Genomic DNA, 26,037 nt, shown 5'->3' on the forward strand with positions numbered 1-26,037 from the left:
CAGTTCCAGGCAGCTCTTTGTCTGCCCTTCCTTTCTCCCGCCCTCCCTCCCTTCCTTTTTTCTTTCCTGCCTGCCTGTCTGCCTGCCTTGCAATCATAGCGCACTGTGGCTATTGTTGTTGTTGTTGTTAGAGATGGGGTCTCATTACGTTGCCCGGGCTGGTCTCGAACTCCCGGGCTCAAGCGATCCTCCTGTCTAGGCCTCCCAAAGTGCTGGGATTACAGGTGTGCAGCACTGCACCTGGCTGAATGCTTTCTTCTTGCCTCATTCAATCCTTGATGGGAGACAGGTAGCATGTTGTGAGGAAGGAACCCAGACCCTATGGAGGGGCACTCAGCTAAGGTTGCAGGAGACAGTGAGGCCACTCACCCAACACATAGTGAATGAGCCTTCAGAAAACTCCACGCCCAACTAATGCCAAAAGAAGCAGAGATGAGCGATCTGCCAAGCCCTACCCAAATTGTACATTTATGCACACAGTATGTGTTCCTGTGTTAGTCATTATATTGTGGGTCTGTTATGCAGCAATAGATAATTGGAATAAATAACCTTGAATCTCAGCCCTGCCCTTTCCAGCTGTGTGAACTTAGGTAAGTCACTTAAGGTCTCTGAATCTCAGTGGCCTCAACTGTGGAATAATACAAGTAAAAACAGAAGGAGGATAGGTATCTCATGAGAAATTCTCATAACACCCAGAAAGGGGGACTCGTTTGTGAAGCATCTCCTATAGACAGCAAGCAGAGATATGCAGGCTTGAGCCTGAGGTTTGTGCAATACACAGTGCTGGGGTTTTTGTTCAATACTCTGAAGCACTCCCTAAGGATCCAAGCTGGGTTGTCGTGGTGTTGGATGTGGTGGTTTCTGAAGAAATACGACTCCAGCATCCAGAGACTTAGTGTTTCCAGGCCCATGATCCTGAGAGGGTTCACCAAAAGGCCTGCCTCCCCAAGCCGCGGCCCAGGTGCCATGCAGGCCCATCCCACAGCAGGAAGCTCAGGGCCTTGAAAACTTCACCTCTGGGACCACCACCACCATTGCGGTCACACCCCGGACTTGGAGTCCTTATATCACCAGGACTCAGGGGGTATCAGGCCCACAAACACTGTTTCCAGTCACCTTCTGCTCACCTTCCAATTCCCACTGAACCCGCTCTGAACCCTAGCTGGGAGCTAGAGACCCTCCACCCCTCTTCCAGCCACAGTGGAGGGGCTGTGCTACAGACTCAACACCCGATCCTGGCAAGACGTTCACCAGGCTGTCTCCGTTCCCTGACCTATAAAGAGGGCAGGATGACCTTATTTGCGGAGTTGTCATCAGGATTAAAGATAATAATAAGTACACAGTCACTGGCCCCTCCAGCAGGTGCTAGAAGGCTGGAGGTCAGGAGGACCACAGGCAAGTGCTCCTGCAGACAGAAGCTTTGCTTCCAAGCCTCCAAGGACGCTCGCCAGCCCTCTCCAGCACCCAGGCAGATCTGGGCTGGGCTGGAGGCGTGGGTCACCACCAGAGCCCTTGCTGCCCACGGTGTGTGATGCTTGCTGTTGCCAAGTAACAGGCCTTAGCTCAGGCTCAGGCCCTGAGCCCCAAGGTCAGCCGCCCACCAACTGGCTTGCTATTTCTGGGCTATGGGGACTGCCAGTGCTCCCAGATTCCTTGCCTCGATCGAGCCTTGTGGGAGGAGAAGCATACCTTGGGCTCTGCTTTGGGCAATCCGTAAGTTGTCATGTCCCTTTCAGAGATGATCCAGGAGAGGCTAGAATGAGAAATCCCAATCTGTCACCAGGTTTGGGGCCCAGAGAAGGGGAGGGGCTCACCAAGACACAGAGCAAATCAGTGGCACAGCATGGGCTCCTAATGTCCTCATTCCCATTCCCATTGGCGAGATGATGCAGACAGCTCAGAGAGGTCAAGTGACTGACTCAAGGTCATGCAGCAAGGGGCAAAGCTAGGATTCCAGCCAGGTCTGTCTATTCCAAGATGACTGTAGCATCATTTATGTACCCTGGTGATTTGCAGGCGGGACTCCTTGAAGAGGAGACTCAGGTATCTGCAGAAGAGTCTCAGGGCCTCGGAGGGAAGGTAAAAGAGACACTGAGCTCACAAGTGACACTCTGGTATGCCTTCCTCATTTTCATCTATTTTATTTGAGTCTCACAAAGAAAGAAAGAAAGGCTAAAGTGTTCTGGGGAAATTGATGATCCATTCAGTGCCTTAATTGCATCAGTGTGAAAAATGAGGCTCATGGAGGGGAAGGGACTTGCCCAAGATGCACAACAAGAACTGGGAGCCGGCCGGGCACGGTGGCTCAAGCCTGTAATCCCAGCACTTTGGGAGGCCGAGGCGGGTGGATCGTGAGGTCGGGAGATCGAGACCATCCTGGCGAACATGGTGAAACCCTGTTTCTACTAAAAATACACAAATTAGCTGGGCGTGGTGGCATGCACCTGTAGTCCCAGCTACTTGGGAGGCTGAGGCAGGACAACTGCTTGAACCCAGGAGGCAGAGATTGCAGTGAGCTGAGTTGGTGCCACGGTACTCCAGTCTAGTGACAGAGTGAGACTCCATCTCAAAAAAAAAAAAAAAAAAAGAACTGGGAGCCAGGATCCCTGACCCCTCCACTCCCCACCGTGGGTTCCCATTGCTCCCCATCTTGTGGATTGGAAACAACGCGTCCAGAGGACCTATGTGCTGCCAGCTCCTTGATAGGGACTGTGCAGCAGCTACTAAATGCTGAGTCAATCCTTTTAAATCGGCATCATGAGACTCTTCTTTCATCCCCATTCCACTACCTAAGTAGCATCTTGTCCCTTTTTTCTCATGCATCTTGGACTTGGTGCACTCAGAAATGACCATGGGACTTATTGATTCACTTATTCATCGCCAGCCTCTCCCCAACTAGAAGGCCAGCAGGGCAGCAGGGACAAAGTCCCTCTTGTTGACACCTGTCTCTGCGTTGCCTGCACTAAGCTTGGCACACAGTAGGTGCTCAGGAACAGGAATGATGAAGATGGAGCCTCACAACACCGCTAGAGGGGACAGTTGTCATTTTTAGTCACCTAGTATCCTAGTCCCCTTCCTAACGGTACCCTGATTTCCACATCCTGTGGATTCTTAGTGATTTGCTAATCTCCCAAAATAAATTATAGTTCTCCCCTCCCCCTGCAGAATGTTAATAATAAATAATAATAATAATAACTAATAACACTAACATTTATTGAGTGTTTTCTGAATGCCAGATACTAATGTTCTAAGCACTTTACATAGACATTTCATTGAATCTTTACCATAACCTTCAGCCCAGACACAGATGCGGCTCCCAGCTCTCTTCCAGGGAAAAATCAAGGCTTACAGAAACAGAAACTTGCTAGGAGGTAGCAGACTGGGATTTGAACCGAGATCGACTGGCTCTGGGGGTGCCATGCCTTTTTACTCCCTTGTGAGTGCATTTTCCTTAGGCCCTGCCTCTCACTGCACTCATACAACTGAAGCAAGATGTGTGACCTCACCATCTCGCCATATGGGGCGTTACCGTCTGAGTGGAATGATGAAGGGTGGGAGAATTAGTGGAGATGCTAATCCCATAGGTGGGGCCCTGACAATCAGGTAACTTCTCTTCTGGTTCCTGCCTGATTCCAAGCCTGCCTCAGTTCTGTGTTCCCCAATAATCACCCAATAAATTCTCCATTCTCCCAAGAACCAAAGATTCTAACAGGTACAAGAACAAGAGAGGACATGTCAGTTAGCTGCTGTTGTGCAACGAAACGTCCCCTAAATTTAGTGGATTAAAACAATAAGCAGGCCAGGCGTGGAGGCTCACGCTTGTAATCCCAGCACTCTGGGAGGCCCAGGCAGGTGGATCACCTGAAGTCAGGAGTTCAAAACTAGATTGGCCAACATGGTGAAACCTCGTCTCTACTAAAAATACAAAAATTAGCCGGGCGTGGTGGTGGGTGCCTGTAATCCCTGCTACTTGGGAGGCTGAGGCAGGAGAATCTCTTGAACCCGGGAGGCAGAGGTTTCAATGAGCTGAGATGGCGCCACTGTACTCCAGGCTGGGCAATAGACTGAGACCCCCTTTCAAACAAACAAACAAACAAAATCAATAAGCAATTATTTCTAACAATTCTATGGTTCTTCTGGTCTGGACCAGCTCATCTAGGATGGTCTCACGCATCTGTCTGGCGCAGCTGGGAGGGCTCACCTCTGTCTCATGTGGCCTCTCACCCTCCAATAGGCTAGTTCAGGCTCATTCATGGTGGTCTCAGCGTTCCAAAGAGCGGCGGGTACTTCCAAGCCTCAGCTTGCATTATGTTTGTTATTGTTGCCATTAGCCAAAGCAAGTCATGTGGCCATGACCATTGTCAGGGTACGAAGAGATTTCCAAAGGGCACAGAGAGAGGAATGGGATCTTGTGGCCATTTTTGCCATGTACCACTGCCGGGAATTATTGGAGGTGGTGCTGTGCTGATCACCACTGTACAAATGGGGAAACTGAGGCACGGAGTAGGAAAGCAGCTCTCCCAGCAACACACAGTGAGTTGGACACAGAGAGGAGGTTTTCCAAACCCTGTGGAATCTCTAACCTCAGCCACTGTTTAAGGCAGGGCTTGGTTTTTCTCACTCTGATGTGAAACAAGCTGGTACAACAGTCTCTCTTGCAATAAGGAAAATGCAACAGTGAAACATTTGTTGTGCAAAATTAGAGTCCCATTTCCTGTGGGAAGTGCTCACCTGGGATAATTGCCTTTGTGCGCAGAAAAATAAGAGAGGGACCTGAAAGTGTTTTCCGGAATCCAGAAAGGTGGCTTTCTTTAAAAAATCAATTACCTATTCCCACTTCAGAGAAAACACTTCACAGACGCATTTTACATTCTAAGTAGAATTCAGTGCTCCCGGCTGAAATCTACCTGAAAATTCTTCTCAAGGACTGAGCGGCCAGACAGAGGCCCCCAATTACTTCTGCTGTCGACGTTTCAGGTGCAGGACGCTGTGGCCATCTCAATAATGAACTGCTTTTTTCATCCAGAGGAAAGCTCAAAGTGTAAAATTGGCCTCGGACTTGGCTTTTCCTCCCACGCCTGGACTGCAATCGACCAGGCTGACGCCTCCCTGGCGCATGCTTAATAGTCACATAGGAAAGGCACTGAAGGGACTCCCTTCATCTAGGTCTGCTGCTTCGGCGTCGGGCTCAGGTTCCATCCTTCTCACTGTGGGGAACTGGATGATGATCCAGCAGCACTGGTTTTCTCGTCTGTAGAACAGGAGCAGTAACAACACACCTAGCAGCATGCAATCGTGCCAGTGTCGTGTCACAGTGAGGCGTTCCAGGCTGCAGTATTTTGTCTGAAGAGCCAACAGCTGTGCTCCCGACACCCCATTCTCCCCTCCTCCCCAGGACGAGGGAGCTAACATTTGTTAAGTACTCCCTACACACCTTAGGCCTTGACCTTTCCACAGTTCCATCTGGGCTCAGGGAAAGCGAGTGGAGGGTGAGGCTCTGGAGTAAGACTGCCTAAATTCTATTGTCATGGCCAACCTGTCAGCCACTCCCGGAGCTCTCCAGGCTCTGGCCACTTCTCACGCCTCCGCCCCTGACAGCCTGGCCCAAGAACCTCCAGCCCTTCCGAGTTCATGGGGCTCCTCCTGGCCCATCTGCCTGCTTCTTCAGCCATCTCCATCCCAATCTATTCCTAATATAGAAGCCGAGGGACCCTTTGCAAATGGAAGCCAGATCCTGCCACTCTGCTCAAAACCCTCAAAGTACCCCTCCCTACTTGGAGGAAAAGCCAAGGACCATGCAAAGGCCTGCAAAGCCCGTGATCTGACACCTCCGACTTCCCTTCCTCCCCTTGCTTCCTCTGCTGCAGCCAGCCTGGCCTAGACGCCCCCAACCCTCCACTCAGGGCTTCTGAACCTGCTGCTCCCCCTCCCAGCCACTGCCTGGCTCACCCCACCTCCAGTCAGGCCTCTGCTCAGCTGTCACCTCTGCAGGGAAACCTCCCTGACGGCCTGGCCCTCCACATCCCGAGACCTGACTTCTCTCTTCAAAGCTCTCCCTGACTGATGTATACGTATATGTTTGTTTATATACATGTATCTCCCTGTACGGGGCTCCACGTGCCAACAAAGCAGGGACTGGAGGACCCCCAGGAGCTAGCATGGCCTTGCTCACCGTGGACCGCCTGGGCCTGTGACTACAACAATAGCTGTCACTCACTGACCTTTGAGAAGGAGCTGGACTCCTGACATGCACTGTGTCCCCATAACTCTGAGAGGTCGGTGACAGTGGTACTCCCCGGTGGACAGAGGATGAGTTGCCCTGAGCCACTCTGTGGGTAGGAGGAGGCACTGGGTTGTGCCCACGAGGGCAGCTCAGGCCATGAGTCCAAGCTCAGGAAAGCTCAGAAGGCAGCAAGGCGGCGCCCGAGGGAGCACCTGGAGCCCTGCGCATGTGCAGACAGGAGGATGGAGAGGCTCGGCCTCGCAGGGTCATCACTGCCTGGGTGGGGCTCAGGCCCCAGGCAACAGCATCCGGAACATACCAGGGCCTGGGCTCCTCCCAAGCTCCGAGCGTCACCCATGCAGGCTTCTTTCAGAGCCAGTGGGCCGGGTGAATGGGTGGTGGGACCTGTCAGGGCAATTAGAGAGCACAAAGCTGAAGAGCTGGCAGCTTAGGACATGACCTGGGGAAGTTTCCCTGGGCAAACACAGAATAAAGGCTTTGCCTGCCCCTCACGCTGCCCGGTGCCAGATTATGTAATGTGTTGATGCTGCAAGTGGTGTCCTCACAGTCCTCTGAGAACTCTGCCTGCACCCCAGGAAATGAGTCGCAGAGGAATGGCCCAGGTGACTGGACACCCCCTAACTGGCCCAACTCACACACACACACACACACACACACACACACGCACAGACACCACTGTCCAAGGGAAAGCAGAAACCTGGCTTTGGAGTCATTCACTCACAAACTCTTTATTGAGCACCTACCATGTACCCTGCACCGTACTAGATGCTGGGGATATGGCAGCAGACACAATGGACAAAAGTGATGCCCCTAGGGAGCTGACATGTTGGGGGAGAGACAGGCAAGAAACATGACATGCAGGTGGGATGTCACATGGTGATGTGTGCTCTGGAGAAAAACAAAAACAAAGCCAGCAAGGAAAACAGAGGCGAGGGTGTGGCTGGGCAGACATGAGGGCAGGGGCAGTGGGGAGCAGTGCAGGAGAGTGGACAAGTGCAGGGGCCCCGGGGCAGGCCTGTGTATCCTCGCCATAACACATCAGCTCGGGACAGGATGGGGGTATGTGGAGGCTGGAACGGCGTGAGTGAGGGGAGAGGAGAGTACAGGATGTATGCATGGTGAGGACTCAGACGGATGGACACCACTGCAGGCTTCCAGCCAACAGACCTGAGGGCAAGTCTGGTCCTATCAACGTGCACAGTGTGGCGGCTGCGGGTCTCATCTACAAACAGATCTGGGGGTCCCCTACCTCCTGAGGCCATGCTCCCTCCCGTCTGCAGCCTGCCCATCTATTACTTCCCCATATTTGCTCCCTCCCCTGCAACTCACCTATGCTTTCATTCTGAGCTACGGGCAGGTGGAGGTAACCTCCTGCTCCCAGTGGTCCAGGTCTGGCAGGATGGACAGCACCGTGACTGCTGGGAGAAGGAAGATGCTGCCAGGTGGGCAGGAGGGGCCCAGGTACTGGCAATCAAAGGTCAGAGCTGGTAGCAGACTCTTGGAGCTGGAAGGACCCCCCTGGACCAGCCAACCCTACCTTTCCCCTCCAGCTTTTATTTATTTATTTAAATGGTTTCTCGCTCTGTCACCCAGGCTGGAGTGCAGAGGTGCGATCTCAGCTCACTGTAGCCTCCACCTCCTGGGTTCAAGTGATACTCCTGCCTCAGCCTCCTGAGTAGCTAGGATTACAAGGTGTCTGCCACCATGCCTGGCTAATTTTTTTATTATTATTATTATTATTATTATTTTTAGCAGAGATGGGGTTTCACCATGTCAGCCAGGATGGTCTTGAACTCCAGATCTCAAATGATCCACTTGCTTCGGACTCCCAAAGTGTTGGGATTACAGGCGTGAGCCACCACGCCCAGCCTCCCCTCTAGCTTTTCATTTGAATATTTTTTGTACTACAGAGAAGTTAAAAGAATCATGCAATGAATACCCTTACACCCTTCACCAAGGCTCCCTAGTTAGCATTTTGCCACATTTGTGCTGTTCTTTTGGTAGGCAGGTATGTGGATGGGGTGGAGCAGGGTGGGAGGGAGCGGGAGAGATATCATAAATCTTCACCCCTAAAAACTTGGGCATGCATTCACGTATCAAGCAGAATACTAAAACAACAGGCATTCTCCCACACAACAAAAATACTAAATACCAAAATAACCAAAATGTGTCACACTGGCACAAGGCTGTCCTCATACAGCTCATATTCTAGTCCCCCAAATGTCTTGATAATGTCCTTTATAGCAGTTTAACTTTTATTCTTTTCAGTACGGGATTCCATCAAGGATCAGACACTTCCTTTGGTTGTTACATTCCTTTAGGGTCTAATCTAGAATGAATAGTCCCCACTGTACCATCCTCCCCACCTTTTTTTTTTCCTTTCATGACATTGACATTTGTAAAAGGGACAGCCCAGGTGTCTTGTAGAATGTCCCTCAAACTGGGTGTGTCTGATTGTTTCCTTGTGATTAGACCTGGCTAAGCATTCTGGGCACTAAATCTGCAGAGGGGAGGCTGCGTCTCCCATTGTGTTATATAAGGAGGGCCTCCTGCCGGTTTGTCCCATCCTTGGTAATGCTAAGATGTGATCATTTGACTAATGTGTTCCCAATGATCTCTCCATGATAAAGCTAATCTTTCCTTTTGTACATAAAAATTCATCTGTGTGATAAATTATGATATTCGAGATATGTGAATATCCTGTTTCCTCACGAAATTTCACATAGTGATTTCAGCAGCTATTGATACCTTGCCTGAATCGATTATTGCATTAGTAGCTGCAAAATAGAGATTTTCCCCATTATCCTTTCTACGTTCTTCTGTAAAGTTTTCCTTTCCCTTCCCTCTCCCCTGCTTTTGTAGTATCATCATACACAGATTAAAAAATAATTATTATTTTCAATGTGTTTTAAATCCATTATCATCATTGTTCTTATTTGATGCTCAAATGGTTCCAAGTTTGCCCTCCAGGTCGGGGCCCCTTCAGGTTAATTCTTATGTCCTTCCCACCTTTTAGAAACAATTAGATTGAAGTATAGTTGACACACAATGAATTGCCCATATTTTAATATACAACTTAATAAGTTTTGACATATGTGTACACGCATGAAATCATCACCGTATTCCAGGGAGTGAACACACCCGTCACCCCAAAGTCTCCTCAGGTATCCTTTTTGTTTTGTTTTGTTTTGAGACAGACTTTCACTCTGTTGCCCAGGCTGGAGTGCAGTGGTGCGATCTCAGCTCACTGCAGCCTCCGCTTCCTGGGTTCAAGTGATTTTCATGCCTCAGCCTCCCTAGTAGCTGGGACTACAGGCGCCCCCCACCACGCCCAGCTGAGTTTTGTATTTTTAGTGGAAATGGGGTTTTACCATGTTGGTCATGCTGGTCTCAAACTCCTGGCCTCAAGTGATCCACACACCTCAGCCTCCCCAAGTGCTGCGATTACAGGCGTGAGCCACTGCCCCTGGCCCTCCTCAGGTATCTTTGTCCCCTGCAGCCCTTCACCATCTTGAAGGAACCACTGACTTGCTTTCAGTTACTATAGATTGGTTTGGATTTTTTTAGCGTTTTATATAAATAAAATCCTACTCTTTGTGTCTAGTTCCTTTCCCTCAGCATTGTCACTCTGAGACTCAGCCATGTTATCGCATGTATGCCTAGTTTTCCTTTGTGTTCTTGAGCAGCATTCGGCTGTGTGGATACACCACAATTCTTTTACCCACGCATTGACAGGCGGATGGACAGACGGGTTGTTTCCTGTTTGGGGCTCTTACAAATAAAGATGCACATATCTAAGTCTTTGCACGTACATGGATTTCTTTTTCTTTTGAGTAAGTACCTAGAAGTGGACATGGCTAGATTTTATGGTTAATTTTTAAGAAATTGCTGAAGTGTTTCAAAAGTGGCAATACCTTTTTCCATCCTACCAACAGGGCCTAAGAGTTCCAGTTCTTCCTCCTACTTACCAACATAGGTATGTAGCAAGTAGCACCTTATTGGAGATTTAATTTGATTTTTTTTTTTTTTTTTTTTTTTTTTTTTTAAGACGGAATCTTGCTCTGTCGCCCAGGCTGGAATGCAGCGGCGCTATCTCGGCTCACTGCAACCTCTGCCTCCCGGGTTCCAGCAATTAATTCTCTTGCCTCAGCCTCCTGGATAGCTGGGATTACAGGTGCATGCCACCACACCTGGCTAATTTTTGTATTTTTAGTAGAGGCGGGGTTTCACCATGTTGGCCAGGCTTGTCTCCAACTCCTGCCCTCAGGTGATCTGCCCACCTCGGCCTCCCAAAGTGCTGGGATTACAGGCATGAGGCACCATGCCCGGCCTAATTTGATTTTTAAATTTAAATTTAAAATGTTTACAACTTAAATATAAAACAATTAAATTTAAAACTTTTAAATTTAATTTTCCTTGATGGCAAATGATGCTGAGCATCTTTTTATGTGCGATTTGCCATGCTTATGATCTCTGGTGACATGTCTATTCAAATCTTTTGCCAGCTTGCGACGGGGGTGTTTTATTATTATTCAATTTTGATAGTTCTTTACATTCTTGATACTAATTCTTTATTAAATATACACTTTGTAAAGATTTTCTCCCAGTCTTTTTTGTCTGTTTATTCTCTTAACAGTGTCCCTTGAAATGCAGAAGTTTTTAGGTTTTTTGTTTGTTTGTTTTTTCTTTTTTGAGATGGAGTCTTGCTCTGTCACCAGGCTGGAGTTCAGTGGTGGGATCTTGGCTCACTGCAACCTCCGCCTCCCAGGTTCAAGCGATTCTCCTGCCTCAGCCTCCTGGGTAGCTGGGACTACAGGCGCCCGCCACCACACCCAGCTAATTTTTGTATTTTTAGTAGAGATGGAGTTTCACCATCTTGTCCAAGATGGTGTTGATCTCTCGACCTCATGATCTGCCTGCCTCAGCCTCTCAAAGTGCTGGCATTACAGGCGTGAGCCACTGCGCCCAGCTGAAATACAGAAGTTTTAAATTTTGATGTGGTTCAGTTTATCCATTTGTTCTTTTATTAATTGTGCTTTTGCTGTCATCTAAGAGATATCTGTCAGTGCCGTCAGGATTTTCTCCTAGAAGTTTTGTCATTTTATATTTAAATCTTCGATCCACTTCGATTTAACTTTTGTATACAGTGTGAGGCATAGATTGAGTTTATTTTTTTAAATACAGTTATCTGGTTGTTCTAGCACCATTTGTTAAAAACGCTAGCCTTTTTCCACAGCATTGCCTTTGTAACTTTGTCAAAACTCAAATGTCTAAATATATGTGGATCTCATTTTGGACTCACTATTCTTGTCTATTGATCTATATGCCTATCTTTATGCCAATACCATGCTGTTCTGATTAATGTAGCTTCATAATACCTCTTCAAATCAGATAGTGTCAGCCCTCTAACTGTTCTTTTTCAGAGTTGTTTTGACCATTTTAGGCCCTTTTATATTTTTATATGAGTTTTAAAATCAGCTTGTCGATTCCTACAAAGAAAGTCTGCTGAGATTTTGATGGGGATTCCAATGGATCTATAGGTGAGTTCAGAGGGAATTGCCATCTTAATGACTTTGAGTCTTCTGGCCCATGAACAAAATATGATTAACTCTTGCTATTCATGGTAGTTATGTTTTGTAAAGTGTCCATGAACACTGAATTAGCCAATACTGAACCACTGATCCCAGGGGAAGTACAGAGTGCAGTTCCTGTGAGCCTCTGGTTCCAACATTCTCATCCACTGATAGTACATTACCTTGCTTTGTGTGCATTTCTGTTTAAAGGCACCTTACGTAATAGCTATTTTCTTTTTCTTTCTTTCTTTTTTTTTTTTTTTTTTGAGATGGAGTTTCGCTCTTGTTGCCCAGGCTGGAGTGCGATGGCATGATCTCAGCTCACAGCAGCCTCCGCCTCCCAGGTTCAAGTGATTCTCCTACCTCAGCCTCCTGAGTAGCTGGGATTACAGGCGTGCACCACCAGGCCCAGCTAAGTTTTGTGTTTTTAGTAGAGATGGGGTTTCACCATGTTGGTCAGGCTGGTCTCAAACTCCTGACCTCAGGTGATCCACCCACCTCAGCCTCCCAAAGTGCTGGGATTACAGGCGTGAGTCACCGTGCCTGGGCTATAATAGCTACTGTTGATTCATCCACATTCAGCTGACACCCAACAGCACCATAATTCACCCCTGAATGGAGCTTTCCTAACACATGCGTCTTCTCCATGAGGCACACTGCAGCCTCCCTGTATGTGGGAACATGAGGCAGCACTTGGGCACTATGCCTAGGGGCTGCTTAAAGTCACCAACGAAAAGCATACATGTGAAAAACATGGCACTAAATAGACTGCAGAAAGGATCCTTCTCAACAGTTATGAGACCTGAATCAAGAAGGCAGAGAGTTGCCTTGTATGACTTCAGCTGGGAACGTGAGCATCTAGCTACTCACATTTTTACTGCCTATACATGTCTCTGAGAGACTGCTACAGCACTGTGGTTACTGATTTGGGGGTTACAAATAAATTTTAGTTGAGTAGGTGAATTTGCAAATACAAAATAGTGAGGATCAACTTATATTTCCTCATTTATTTAAATTTCTTTAATTTTTCCCAGCAATATTTTGTAGACTGTGCAAATCTTTGATTTCTTTTGCCAGATTTATCCATATGTAGTTCATACTTTTTGATGCTATTTTAAATGGGTATTATTGTTTTCCATTTCAATTCCTGATTATTTATTGCTAGCATATGGAAATACAATTGACTGTTGTATACTGATCGTGTATCTGGCAACCTTGCTAAATTCACTTAGTTCTAATAGCTTTTTAATAGATTTCATTAGATTTTCAACATAGATGGTGTCATCTGCAAATAAAAACAGTTTTACTTCTCTTAATCTCATGCCTTTTATTTCTTTATTTCTTGACTGATGGCACTGGCTAGAAATGCTAGTACAATGTTGAATGATAAGGGTGGACATCCTTATTCCTGATGTTAGGGGGAAGGTATTCAGTCTTCTACCATTAGTATGATGTTAGCTGTAGTTTTTTCATAAATATCCAAGGAAGGACAAACTTAGAAGGAGTTTGGACTTTGATGGAAAAGCTGTAGTTCAGCCAGTGGATAGCAGAGAAGTTTGATGGTGTAGCCAGGCTGGAGCGGGCCTGGAGCTGCTGGATGAGCAGTAGACCCTCCAGAGTGTGGTCAAGGAGACAAGACCTTCAGCAACCACTGTCATGGGCACGCAGCATCATGGACATGCAGTGGGAGTCCAGGCACCAGTGGGAGCAAGAAGTCTTTAGACAATCAGGGCTGAACATGAACTTGCTCTGCTGCTGGGCATGTGAGACCCCAGCCACAGTCAACTGTGTGCAGGCCACACGAGGGCTCTGGTTTTACGAGGCTGTAGAAAGGTTACCACTAGACTGAGGCTGCAGGGTCGCAGAGAAATTGTGTTCTGGGCCTAAGGCTGACATAGGAATCCACTGCAGACCCCTCCCCCTTCCACTCCCCTTCCCCCATGCAGGATATTGCAGGGAGTCTTTTCCTCCTGCATTGTCCTTACAGTGTCCTCCTAGTGAGGGCTGTAAACCATGCATAGTGGAATTCTGTTACTTACCATGGAACATATATTGAAGGAGAGCTTGGAACTGACGCAGATGGGCAGAACTTACTATTTTAACTATTCTCCAAAGCTGACTGGGGAGCGGGTGTGCGAGTCTCAAAGGACAGTTCAGGGAAGCAAGTTGGGGCCCTGAGAGCAGAGAACTGGCTGGGTTCCGGGGTGCAGGCAACTGGCTCAGCTCGGCAGGCATCCATGGCTAATCATCTTTTGTTCCCAGATTACTGCTCATTTGATGACCCAGGAAAATACAGTACTACTTTTCTGTGCTGGAATTGGGTGTCCTCCTCTCCCAGGCCCCATCCACAGGTCAGACTTTGCTGCCTGTCCAGAATTATGCAACACAGATGTCCACACGCTACCTCCCACCAACAGAGCTGGGACCAGACCCACCTCTCTTAGCCCTTTAGATCCCTCTTGTCTGGAACAAAAGTTCTCAAGGTATGTCCTCAATATATCCCACACCTGCCTCCACAACTCTGCCAAGTCTCTTTCAGTATTGTCATCTGGTGCATGGAGTTTTGCACATAGCGGAGGCTCAGGAAACATTTGTGTGATTAGGGGATACAGGTCTACATGCATTTCATCTGTGAATCCCCAGTACCTAGCAAAGTACGTGCTCAGTGAGTACTTAAGGCAGGCAGGATGAAAGCAAAGCTTTGTACAAGCAAAGCAAGCTGCTCCACGGACCCATGGAGCAGCTGCATGGGTCCATTGAAGGAATCAGAGCCTTCTCCCTCCAAGTATTCAAAGCCCTTTATTTGTATTAATGCATTTCACCCTGAGAATAATCCTGTGATGGCATTCTTATCATCTTCCTCACCTTAGAGATGAAGACAACCAAGCCCACAGAAGTTACATCAATTTCTAAGGATCACACAGAAAGTGGCCAACATGGGGCTGTGACCCAGGCTCTGTATTTCAGACCCCACTCTCTTCATCACAAGATACTGCCTCTTCCCACATCTCTTCCATATTCCCAGCCTTAGAAGACAGCTGACACACAGAGGCCACGCATGTTCGCTGAATAAATGGTACACCAACAGACAAGGGCTAGGCAGTTTTCTTGTCTTTGCCTAGGTCTGCAGAGCTAATATTGAGAATGGCAATACCTAGCCGTTATTGGAATGAGCCAGGGGCACACTCCGTGTGGCAGAGCGGCTAGTTGCCTACCCCAACTAGTCCAGTCTCCCCTCGGCCTTCGTGACAGGACCATTGCCCCTGTTTCCCGGCCTCCTTGGCCTCAGATGTGGCCATGTGAGCAAGTTCTAGCCAACGAGATACAAGTGGAAGTTTGGTGTATGTCTTCAGGAAAGTTACTTAAAAAGAGAGGCAAGTCCTCTTCCTCTCTCCCTTTCTGCTGCTATTTGGGATGAGGATGAAATGCCTGAAGCTCCAGCAGCCATCCTGGCCCAGGAGGTGACCTTGAAGATAGAAGCCACTTGCTGAAGACCAGGAGATGGGATCCTTGAAGACTTTGGGTCACCAGCATGGATTGCCACCATTTCATGTGAGAGAGAAACCAAGCCCTAGCTTTCTCTGTGGCTTCTGTTTGGGGTCTCCTGTTTGTCCAGTGGTACCTAATCCTCACAGACACAGGTGCAGTTTCCTGTTGTTTTATTTTACTTTATTTTAGAGACACAAATAAAGTATCTCGCTCTGGCACCCAGGCTGGAGTACAGTGGTGTGAACATGGCTCACTACAGCCTCAATCTCCTAGGGATCCTCCTGCCTCAGGCTCCCAAGCAGCTAGGACGACAGGCTCATGCCACCCTGCCTGGCTAATTTTTTTTATTTTTTGTAGAGACGAGTTCACCCTATGTTGCCCAGGCTGGTCTTGAACTCTTAGGCTCAATGATCCTCCTGCCTTGGCCTCCCAAAGTGTTGGGATTACAGGCATGAGCCACCAACCCTGGCCCAGGTACAGTCATTATCCTCATTTTGCATAGGAGGAAACTGAATCCTAAGGAAGTAGAGCAACTTGATTTGAAGCCGGGCAGTCTCATGGTAGAGCCTGTGTACAGAACCACTAAACTACAGGTGCCTTCCGGAAGAATGCTAATTGCACGTATTAGGCACTGGGTAAACACTAGTTGGAGGGTGGCTGGGGTCTGCCAATGTGGGAACTAGGAATGCAGGGGTTTTGGCAGTGTCTGTGGTCTGCTGGCTGGGGGAACTGCACTCTGTGTTCTTACCACATTCAAGTGGTTGATGCCTGGGCCCTACAGCATTTTGGCAGGGCACTCACTGTGGTTATTAAATTCTTCATATTCTGGTCTGTCCTTAAGGAACCAGTAGACCAAGCAAAGGCAAGTTTTGGACGCTTCTACAGGAGGAAAATGATTCTAGCCCCATGTGAAACAGGATGGGACAGCTACAGTCCTCTGAAAGGGAATTAGGATTTTAGAGCTGCAGAGGTGATCTTAGCATCTCCCAAAGTGGGCTCTGAAGCATTTTCCCCAAAACACTAGAATTAGAAGATGTTACTAGGTGTTCAACGTAGAAGCATCACGGATCCAAGAAGCTTGAGAAACCGGATTATTGCAGAGCTTCTCAGAGCGGTCAGCACACATCAGCACCTTCTAGGAAGGGAAGGAAATACACAGTATTCCTTAACATCATTTGAAGTTGGAGCCCTTCTATTTGAGAAGCACTTCACAGGATGTCTTTCTGGTTTTTTAAAAATACTATCAATAGATAATATTTATGAATAATTTACTGCATGCCAAGTATTGTGTTATGTAGTATAGATGCACTAGCTCATTCATTCTCAGAAAAATTTATGAAGTGGGTACTTGTACTGCCATTTTATAAATGAGAAAACAGGCTCAGAGAGTAACATGGCCAAGGTCACAAGACTAAGTAGTAACGCAGAGGTCAAACCCCTCTGTCTGATTACAGAATCCGCCACGCTGTTAGACTCAGGAGGTAACTTGCCACTTCTGACACTGTTGGTAGGAGGCCATGATGGATCTGGATTCAGGTATTTTGACTCCTTTTCCAATTACTGTTTTGTACTTTGCTGCTTCTAGGTCACGGACACGCCAGATGGTGGGTGATGCCCATCTCCCTACACTGTACTTCCCTCCCACAGACCCAGAGCTGTGGCCAAGGGACCAGCTGGAGATGAAGCAGAACCTCTGGGCCTGCCCATCACCAACATGCACATGGCCTCTCCTTCCCCCTGTGGACCTGACACGTGGACTCGTCCCTGAGCCCAATCCATCTGTCATGGACCATGCTGTCCAGAAGCCAGCACTCAAGATCAAGCCCTGGACCACTCTAGGTGTGTGGTTTTCACATTTTTAAATGGTTGAAGACAAACAGAATAATATTTTGTGACAATTTGGTGAAAACTATGTGAAATCCAAATGTCAGTGCCCATAAATAAAGCTCTACTGGCACACAGCCCTGCTCATTTGTTTACGTGGTGTCTATGGCTGCTGTGTGTTAGGACGGCAGAGTTGAGGAGCTGCAGCAGGGGCCCTATGGCCTGCAAAGCCTAAAATACTTGCTTTTTGACCCTTCACAGAAAATGTTCGCTGACCCCTGTTTCCAGATGAAAAAAATCAAAGCCCAATAATGCCATTATTCACATCTGGTGACTTCCTTCTCAAGTAGCTGGTTTCATTCCTAATCAGGGGTTGCCGGGAATGAAGTGGACTGTGACTAAGCCTCAGGAAAGAAGAGAATTTGCAGGCCAGGCACAGGGTGTGGGCCAGGGCTCAGGAGGCCTGGATTCCTGTCCTGGCACAGCCCTCTACGCTGCAGGCACCCGAGGAAGTTTCTTCTACTGGGGTTGTGAACTAGCATGCTCTGATATGATATGCAAGCAATAAATACCTATTACACATTTACTATGTGCCTTCTCAGGCACTGCTTTAGCGTATCCGTATCTATCCATCTATCTATCTCACATACATACACACAGATTTATATACACACTTGTGTATATATACAATATATACATCTTTCTGCTAGTGATAAGTGCTATAAATAAAAATAAAGCATGCTAAAGAGGTGGTGATGGCAAGGTGTTTCTTTATAAGGGTGGCGGGAAGGCTCTCTCAGGTGAAATGAGCAGAGACTTGTCTCAGGCAGTGAAGAAAGAACGCATTCCAGGTAGCAGAAACAGCTGGTGCGAAGGCCCTGAGATAGAAGTGTCCTGTGTGCTTAAGCAATAAGGTCAAGATGGCTTGGAGGCAGAGCCTGAGGGGGTACTGGGTAGGAAATGGATCTGGGAGGCCACGGAGTGGGGAGGGTCTGGAGAATATCTTAGGCATAATAGGAGGCTACAGTGTCCTGTGCCACAGCATGATCTGTTCTGATGATTTAAAATGAAATCTGTTAGTTAGAGACTGGATTGAGGGGTGGAGCTCAATGCCTCAGGAACTCTTTTGGATTCTCAGGGTGAGATACCACGAGGTAAAGACTCCCTGGGAGGCCAGCAGACCCTGCAGCTCTCCAAGTTGAAAGGCTCGAAGAGGGTGACGGCGCCATGCCCACCACGCCTCAGAACAATGGGTGGTGAGCAGTCTGTCTGGGGGCACTGCAGGCTGAGGGGCTGTGGCATGGCCTGGAGAGGGGCAGGATTAGGTCAGGCAACAGGGTGGACTGAGTGTGGCCCTTTAGACCTCGTCTCTTCCAGAAGTCTCCCCGAGGGTCCTTGGGTTGCAATGGAGCCTTCTCCATGCTCCACAGCCCCTGGAGCTTCCCTCTCTGTTATACCCGGCATGATATGAGGATGTACCCGTCTTCTGACTCCCCTTCCATGGGCCACGAGCTCCTTGCTGGCAAGGCCTGTCTGACTCAGAAGCACCGAGTAGGTGGCTGGGAGTGAGTATTAATCCAACAACTAAGGCAGAGGCTGGAGCTGGGACAGCCAGCAGCGGCTTAGGAGAGGAAGATAGTGAGGGCCCACATGTCTAGCTTCTTCCACTGGCACGGACACTGGCCTGGTTCTGTATTCCAGATCCTTCCCTCCAGGGTCTGGGTGACACACAGACCCTGCATTACAGCGATACATCCCACGTTCCTCACCATTCATCTTTGAACCCTGCCCTAACTCCATAGGACACGGGGAAAGGAGATGCTCACTGAAGGGGTGCCCGCCAAGCATTTTGCAGGAAAAACCTTTAGTCCTGAGAAGTGGGTATTTACTACTTTGTAAATGAGAAAATAAAGTCAGAAAGGTGACCTGCCTCAAAGACCCAGTAAAGAGCAGAGCCAGTTGTGTTCTTTTAACCATCCTAGGCACAGGTTATGCCCTGAGCAGTTGCTGGATCCATCAGTGTCTGGATCAAGAGTCTAAAGCATCTACTGTCCATTCTCCCCTTATCCGTCATTAACCCGTAGTACAATGGCATAGACCTAGCCTGTAACAACTTGTGACCACTTTATATCCACTCAATTGACTATAATAAAAAAGACAATATAGCAAAAATGTGGGGCAACAGGAACCCTTGTGCATTGCTGGTGGGGATGGACAATGGTGCAGACACTTTGGAAAAAAGCCTGGCAGGTCCCAAAAAGCTAAGCAGTGACTATATGACCCAGTAATTCCACCGCTTGGTATATACCCAAGGAAATTAAAAACATGGACTAGGAAGTGATTGCTAGTGGGCATGGACTTTTTTTTTTTTTTTTTTTTTTGAGATGTTCTGGAATTAGCTAGTGTAATGGCTGCCCAACTCTGTACGTGTACTAAAAACCACTGAATTGTACTTTTTAAAAGATGAATTCTCTCAGTAAATCTGTTAGTAAGAAAACAAATTTGTGGGCTGTCCTTCAAGTTTCAGGTGATCGCCCAGGCTAACGACAGAAGTATCCCTTTCTAGAAGCCCCATCCCCAGCAGCCATTGGACACCAACTCTTGGGGCCGGAATGTAGTTTCACTCGCAGATTAGGCAAGCCAGTCTTATCTCTTCCTCTAACTCACACATTCCTAAGTCCTGACTCCATCCTCTTGCAGTTTTATTTTTCCTGGGTTCCCCAGGTCTCCCTGGGAGAGCCCCTGAATGACGGGCTCCGCAGCAAACATTAACCCTCACCAGACTGGGAAGCTTCACCAAGGCTGCACGATGCCAGGAGTCAGGGCTCAGCGCTCAGCAGACTCCGGGAGAATCCCAAACCTGTCTCTGGGAAAATCAAAAAACCATTTGAGTGCCTACTATGTGCTGGGCCTAATATTAGGTTCTCGTTTAGCCTGCAACTTGTGTGAAGGTAGCTGTCATCACCCCCACTGTCGTTGAGGAAGTAGATGTTCAGCAAGGCCCAGTTACCTGTCCCGGCTGGCAAGTGGCAGGAGCTCTTCCCCCAGCCCACCTGGCACTCACCCAGCAATCTTGACTTCTCTGGGTTTTAGTTTTCTTATGCATAGAGGGGCACACATCACACCTACTATGCAGTACAATGGTCATAAAAACATCTGGCTTTTCATAAATTCCAGTCCCTGGTTCTCATGGAATGTGGCTTTTGTCGGCCCAGGCAGAAAGGGAGATGGGCTGTGTGCTCTTTCTCCCATTCCCAACCCAACCAGGATGGCATGGCTTGATTAGACCCCTTTGATGTTTGGACATGGATGCTACCAACCTCAGGGCACTGAGCTGACCTCTGACCTTTGATGGAACTGACTTCTCTGCTAGGCTTTTCCAAAACTTGATCCTTACACCCTTGCTGCTGTGGTATGGAGGCCCACCCATTTTAGCTCTTTGTTAAAACTCTCTCAAAGGTAGAACTTGCAGAACCACAGGGCTAGGGGTTGAGCGGGCTTCTGAGATGTCCGGAGAAGGGACCCACAATGTTTACTTAGGCCCTGGACCCCCTGGCAGGGCAGACCAGGTTTGGTTTGGATCCAGAATCCCCCAGTCGCAGCTGCACGATTTTAGACGGCTTCCTGCACTTCTAAGTTGCTGGTTTCTCTGGTGTAGAATGGGAAGGCCAAAGGCCACCAGGCAGCTTCCTCAAGCACGGGGACATGGAAGCGGCCAAGGATCCTTCTCTCCCGCCACCCACCAGCTGGGACGGGGGGCTGCAGCATGGGCTGGCCTCGCCACCCTCCCAAACAGGGGCAACAAACCACAAAACACTCTTTTTCAAATCACATATGGCTTCTTTGACCCCATCAAATAACTTTTATTCACACAAACGTCCCTTAATTTACAAAGCCTCAGTCATTCATACACATCAGGGGATCCACAGTGTTCAAGGAACTTAAATATAATGTATCATATACCAACCCAAGTAAACCACGTACAAAAAATACTCATATAAAGTTGTTCACACGTAGGTCCTAGATTACCAGCTTCTGTGCAAAAAAAGGAAATGAAGAAAAATAGATTTATTAACTAGTATTTGAAACTAACTTTGTGCCTGGCTTAAAACCTCCCTCACACTCGTCTGTCCCACACAAATATTTAAGAAGTCACTGACTTCTTAAATGTACTCCCCGGCTCTGATGAAAAGAAGCCCCTGGCACAAAAGATTCCAATGCCCCTGAAGAGGCTCCCTTCCTCCTGTGGGCTCTCCTAGAAAAACACCAGGACGGCCTCCCTGCTGATACTGTCTGTAATCTTAGGGGGCCCTTGGGCAGGCAACGGCAATGGACTCATCTCTTGACGGCTGTAGATGCTAATACTGGCCAATTCAGTGTCACACCTACTGGTTACCCTTTGAGGGTGTTTCTCCAGACAGAAGCCCCTCGAAGCCTAGGTAGGGCAGGATCAGAGATGCACCTGTGTTGTCTCGAAGGCTGTGCCACAGCCCAGTATGACAGCTTGGCAGAGCCAGTATCTCTGGATTTCTGCCTCCAAAACCCAGTGGCCTGAAGAGCTAAAAAATGTCAGTTTGGCTCTTCCAAGTTTGCCAGGGCTGAGACTCCCAGGAGCTATGTCTGTCTGGGGGCTGCCAGACAGGCCCAGGAGGGAACACCAGTCAAGGGGAGGGATAGTCTGAGACCCACCTAGAGTAAGTGCCACCAGCGCCCCCAGATGTGGGGGGAAGAGGGGCGCATGGGCAGGATGGCGAGTGGGAGCAGCATTGTGGGCAGGGCTGGAAGGAGCCATATGGAACCAGGCAAGGGCAGAAGGCTAGGGTCCCTCCTTGGAGGGTGGCAGCCTGACTCCTGCTTTTCTCAGTTTCCAAAAGATACCCCAAGGCTAAAACCCAGACATCCATCCTATTAAGATGTCTTCTAAGAAGGTAAACAGCTAACAGCATAAAAAGAAAATTCCCACAATGCCAGCTCTTTTCCTTCTCTTAGAAAAAGATTCAAGCAAAAATAATCATCTTATTGCTCCAAACACTGGTTTTCTAGGCTAGGAGACAACTGATATGTTAAGGAGCTGAGATCTTGGAGGAAGGGAACGTGGAGGTGGGGAATGTGCAGCGCGAGGAGGCGGTGAGGAAGGCGGGGGGAGTGGTCCTAGCACCACAGGGTCGGGAGCGGAGGGCGTTCGCCCCTGCCCGGGGCACCTCTGCCCTCATTCACTTTGGGGCCCCCCTGGCAGTGCCACTAAGGAGGCCAGGCCCTGTCCAGAGTCAAATCTCCACCCAGTGTTGGGTGTTTCTCCTCTGACTGTAAACAGGGTGTTTCTTAAGTAAACATTTAATATACTCCCTCAGAAAGGCAGCCACAGGGGCAAACTACGTCCAGGTGGGAGGAAAAAAATTCCCATTCTCCTGACCCAATGCCTCTGGGATGAGACGAGGCTAAGGCCGGCAACCTTAGTCCCCAGTGCCCAGAGAGGGTTCAGATGGGGCCAGTCTCGAATGAACAGACTGAGGCCTCCTCCTGGCTACTCCTGGCTAGAGGTAAGAGGCAGAGAGTGTGCACCTGTCCAAAGCACAGTTTTTCTGTCCTGGGCTATAGCTGCAAGTGAGTGCCCTGGTGGTGGTGGGGAGATGCGGACCTGGCTACGGGCCTCAGGAAGAGGGTGTGCGGGGTGAGAGGGTGATCCCTCCCCCGTGGTTCTCTGGGAATGAGAGACAGTGAAAGAGCAAGTGACAGAGAACATAGATAGGGAGAAAGAAGCCACGCACTTCCAGCTGAGCCAGGAGGCCTGGTCAGGGGAGGACAATGGAATAAGGCACTACAATCTGTCCTGCTGATTCTTCTGATGGGAAAACCAAGTTGAGATCCCTAACAGCCGAGGTCAAGAGCCCCCCTCCAATGGGCTATCCTTGCCACAGACCCAAGGAGAATGGATGACTGCCGTTTTGAGGTTTGAAAACTCCTAGAACTTGGGCAGGTCCTACAAACTTGGTGGTGCTGAGCTGACGCACCAGAGAGCTGCTGACAGCCTGAGACCCAGTGAAGACGCAGGAGTGGGGACGCGACAGCGAGCGGAAGCCGATCCACAAGGGGACAGGGGAGAGTGGCACTGAGAAGACTACAGGTGCTACCTGGGGCTGAGCCATGGCCAGTTCTCTCATCATGGAGGAGTCGGCTGAGTGCCTGAGGTGGGCAAGTGTTTGAGAAAGCAGGGGAGAGATAAGGAGGGGCAGGCACTTGGGGCTAAAAAGCTGGCCTGCATTTACGCTATGGAAAGAGGTCATGCCACTAAGCAAGAACTGGAAGATGAGGGGGCATGGAGGCTGGTGACCCCCACCAGGCTGCCCACCTGACACCTACAGGGGTGCTGTCTCTTGCTATTCTGATAGCAAGAAAAATAACAAAGGGGAAGCACGATGGCTCCAAGAACTTATTATTTAGTTAGAGCTATGGGATCTGGGGAGGGAAGAAAAAGAAAATAAGGGGCTCATTAGGCTGGAGCCTCACTAGGGATGTTACGACGTGGGCTGCAGCCAGAGACGGGGGTGCTGGGTTTGGGGACTGTTTTTCCCATTTGTTCATGTACAAAGAGACAGCTGCCCCCAAGAGAAGGCAGGGTGGCGGGCAGAGAAGGAACGTGCACTGCAATTAGGGGACGCTGCTGTTCCCATCCTCTCGGCTACAACTCAGTGCACTCAGGAGGCTGCCTGAGAAGTCAGAGACAGGAGAGACAAGCAGTCACAATGGGTTTTGGCCCAGGAAGGGAAGGGCCTGGTTATCACCTGTGGGATCCTGCTAACAGCAGTCAACCTTCCGCTCACAAGGAAGAAAGCTTGGTGTTAAGGGGGTGAGAGAAGGCTGAAAGAATGTGAGCAAACATAACTGAGCCTGGCCTGATGCACTGTTCTCTCTCAAATTCTCAGGGCCAAAGGATTGCTGTTTAGCAGGTAAAAGCCCCTGCCTTGGTCACATAGAAACGGAAATGCCCTTCAACCGTCTCCCCTGTCAATCCTATGCTGGTTTAGGTGAAACAAAAAACAAAAACGAACACAAAAGGATTCCCTTCCCCCTCCCCAGAGGCCCTACACTATGTGGCCATAATGGGGTGAAAAGCGTTCGGAGTGGCCAGGCAAGTCCAGACAGGGGAAACACAAGAGCACTGCCCCTTCTTGCAGGGGGAGAGCAGATGGGTTCAGAGCAGCAGCCCAGGGGGAGGGAGGCTTCCCCTAGGGAGGTGCGAGTGTCGCTGCAGAGTGCAAGGGTGGCTGCAGCAGACAGGCATGGGTGGCGGGGCTGAAGCATCACGGCTGGGGAAGCCTGAAGGTGGGGGGCCCATTTGTGGGCCTAACGCTGCAGGGGGTCTACCCAGTCCCACGACACCTCCCTGCTCTGGGCAGGTCTGCTGTGTTCCCATTGGATACGTCTATACTGAGGGCAGGCACCTAATAGTAAGTCTCCAGGGGTGAGGGAAATGGCGCTTGACGTTATGTGTCACTGCATATGATACCATGGACCCTGGCACACAGGGCACGCCCTTCACTGTGAGGACACGACAATGGCAGCCAGTTCAGGACACCCTGTTATCATGGCAAAGTCACAACCAGATCTGAGGGCCTCAGGCCGTCTCTGTAACACGTGGACACTACGGGACACATGTGGGAAGATGACAATCCAGGAGGCAGTTAGGTGAGAAGTGCTGACCTCATGGCAGTGACAGATGCCTGCTGAAGACCCAGCTGTGTTCCACACAGTTTGGCACAACAGTTTTTCCCAACAGAAAGGCAGGCTTACAGCGCCGGGACGGCTGCTCCACCGCCAGCCACTGCGAGACGGTCCCCCTCCACACAGGGCGGAGGAACACCGCCAGCCAGTGCGAGACGGTCACCCTCCACACAGGGCGGAGGAACACCGCCAGCCAGTGCGAGACGGTCGCCCTCCACACAGGGCGGAGGAGGAACACCGCCAGCCAGTGCGAGGCGGTCACCCTCCACACAGGGCGGAGGAGGCATGGATCCCACCGCTGTAAGTCCTGCTGTGGCCTGGGGCTCCCAATAGCCTCAACAGAACAAGGCCTGGACTTGAGACCTTCTTAGTTCTCCTGGCCAAACCCTGGCCTTCCTCTTCCAGGTGGTTCTTCGCCTCTGATCATCTCCGAGGCCCAAGGGCGAGCCAGGGCCAGCCTGCCAAGGAGTCCGGGAGTTCCTGCATCTGGTAGGGAGGCGTGGCCCAGAGGCCTCCTTGTGTCCTCATGCCCCATTCCAGGAGAAACCCCCAGATTCCCTATGGGGAGGCAGGCCTTCTCTGGGGGAGGTGAGGTGTCATAAGTAGAACTGAGAGAAGGATAAAGGAGGAAGACAGAGGGAAAGTGAAGGACAAAACCAAAAATAGCTCCCTAACCCCTTATAAAAAGTAAAACTGAAATTGATACATATGCCTTGTCCACACTGAATTTCTTTAAAGAAATTGGTGCCTGTCCACAGCATTGCTTCCTGCTCTTCTGAAGTCTCAATGGTTTAAATTAAGAAAGAAAAAGAAAAGAGGGGAAAAAAAAAAGAAAAAGAAAAAAAGAAAGCAAAACTAAAAAGAAGCAGGAAAACCCAAACAAAAGCTTCACATTGCCGGAGATCCAGCTGTCGGGAGATCGCCAACCGGCCAAGCCACCACCTGTACCCTCTGCCGTCCTCTGTAGGAGACGTGGTGAGACTGTGGGTCCCGAGGAATCGACCTGGAAGACAGAAAGTGGGTAAGGAGGGGACATTGGTCAGCAGGCCTGGGCACCAGCTCCCAACCCAGAGGAACACTCAAGTTGTGTGTGCTGGGCTCTGTGGGGCAGAGCTCTAAATAGATGGGAGGGCTTCACAACCTCCCTGGTCTAGACACACATGCTTATTTTTCAGATAGGGAAAC

At 49.3% G+C, this 26,037-nt stretch overlaps 1 protein-coding gene across 1 annotated transcript in view; it reads right to left on the reverse strand.

Annotated features, from left to right (window-relative positions):
* Positions 1–20,949: 20,949 nt before the first annotated feature.
* STK35 (serine/threonine kinase 35) overlaps positions 20,950–26,037 on the reverse strand; it is a 47,490-nt gene continuing 42,402 nt past the window's right edge. The window contains exon 4 of the mRNA XM_023220315.2: positions 20,950–25,855. The gene's annotated coding sequence lies outside the window, so the exon portion shown is untranslated. The remainder of the gene's footprint in view (positions 25,856–26,037) is intronic.

This window comes from Piliocolobus tephrosceles, chromosome 20, assembly GCF_002776525.5.
Source record: "Piliocolobus tephrosceles isolate RC106 chromosome 20, ASM277652v3, whole genome shotgun sequence".
NCBI classification, from domain to species: domain Eukaryota; kingdom Metazoa; phylum Chordata; class Mammalia; order Primates; family Cercopithecidae; genus Piliocolobus; species Piliocolobus tephrosceles.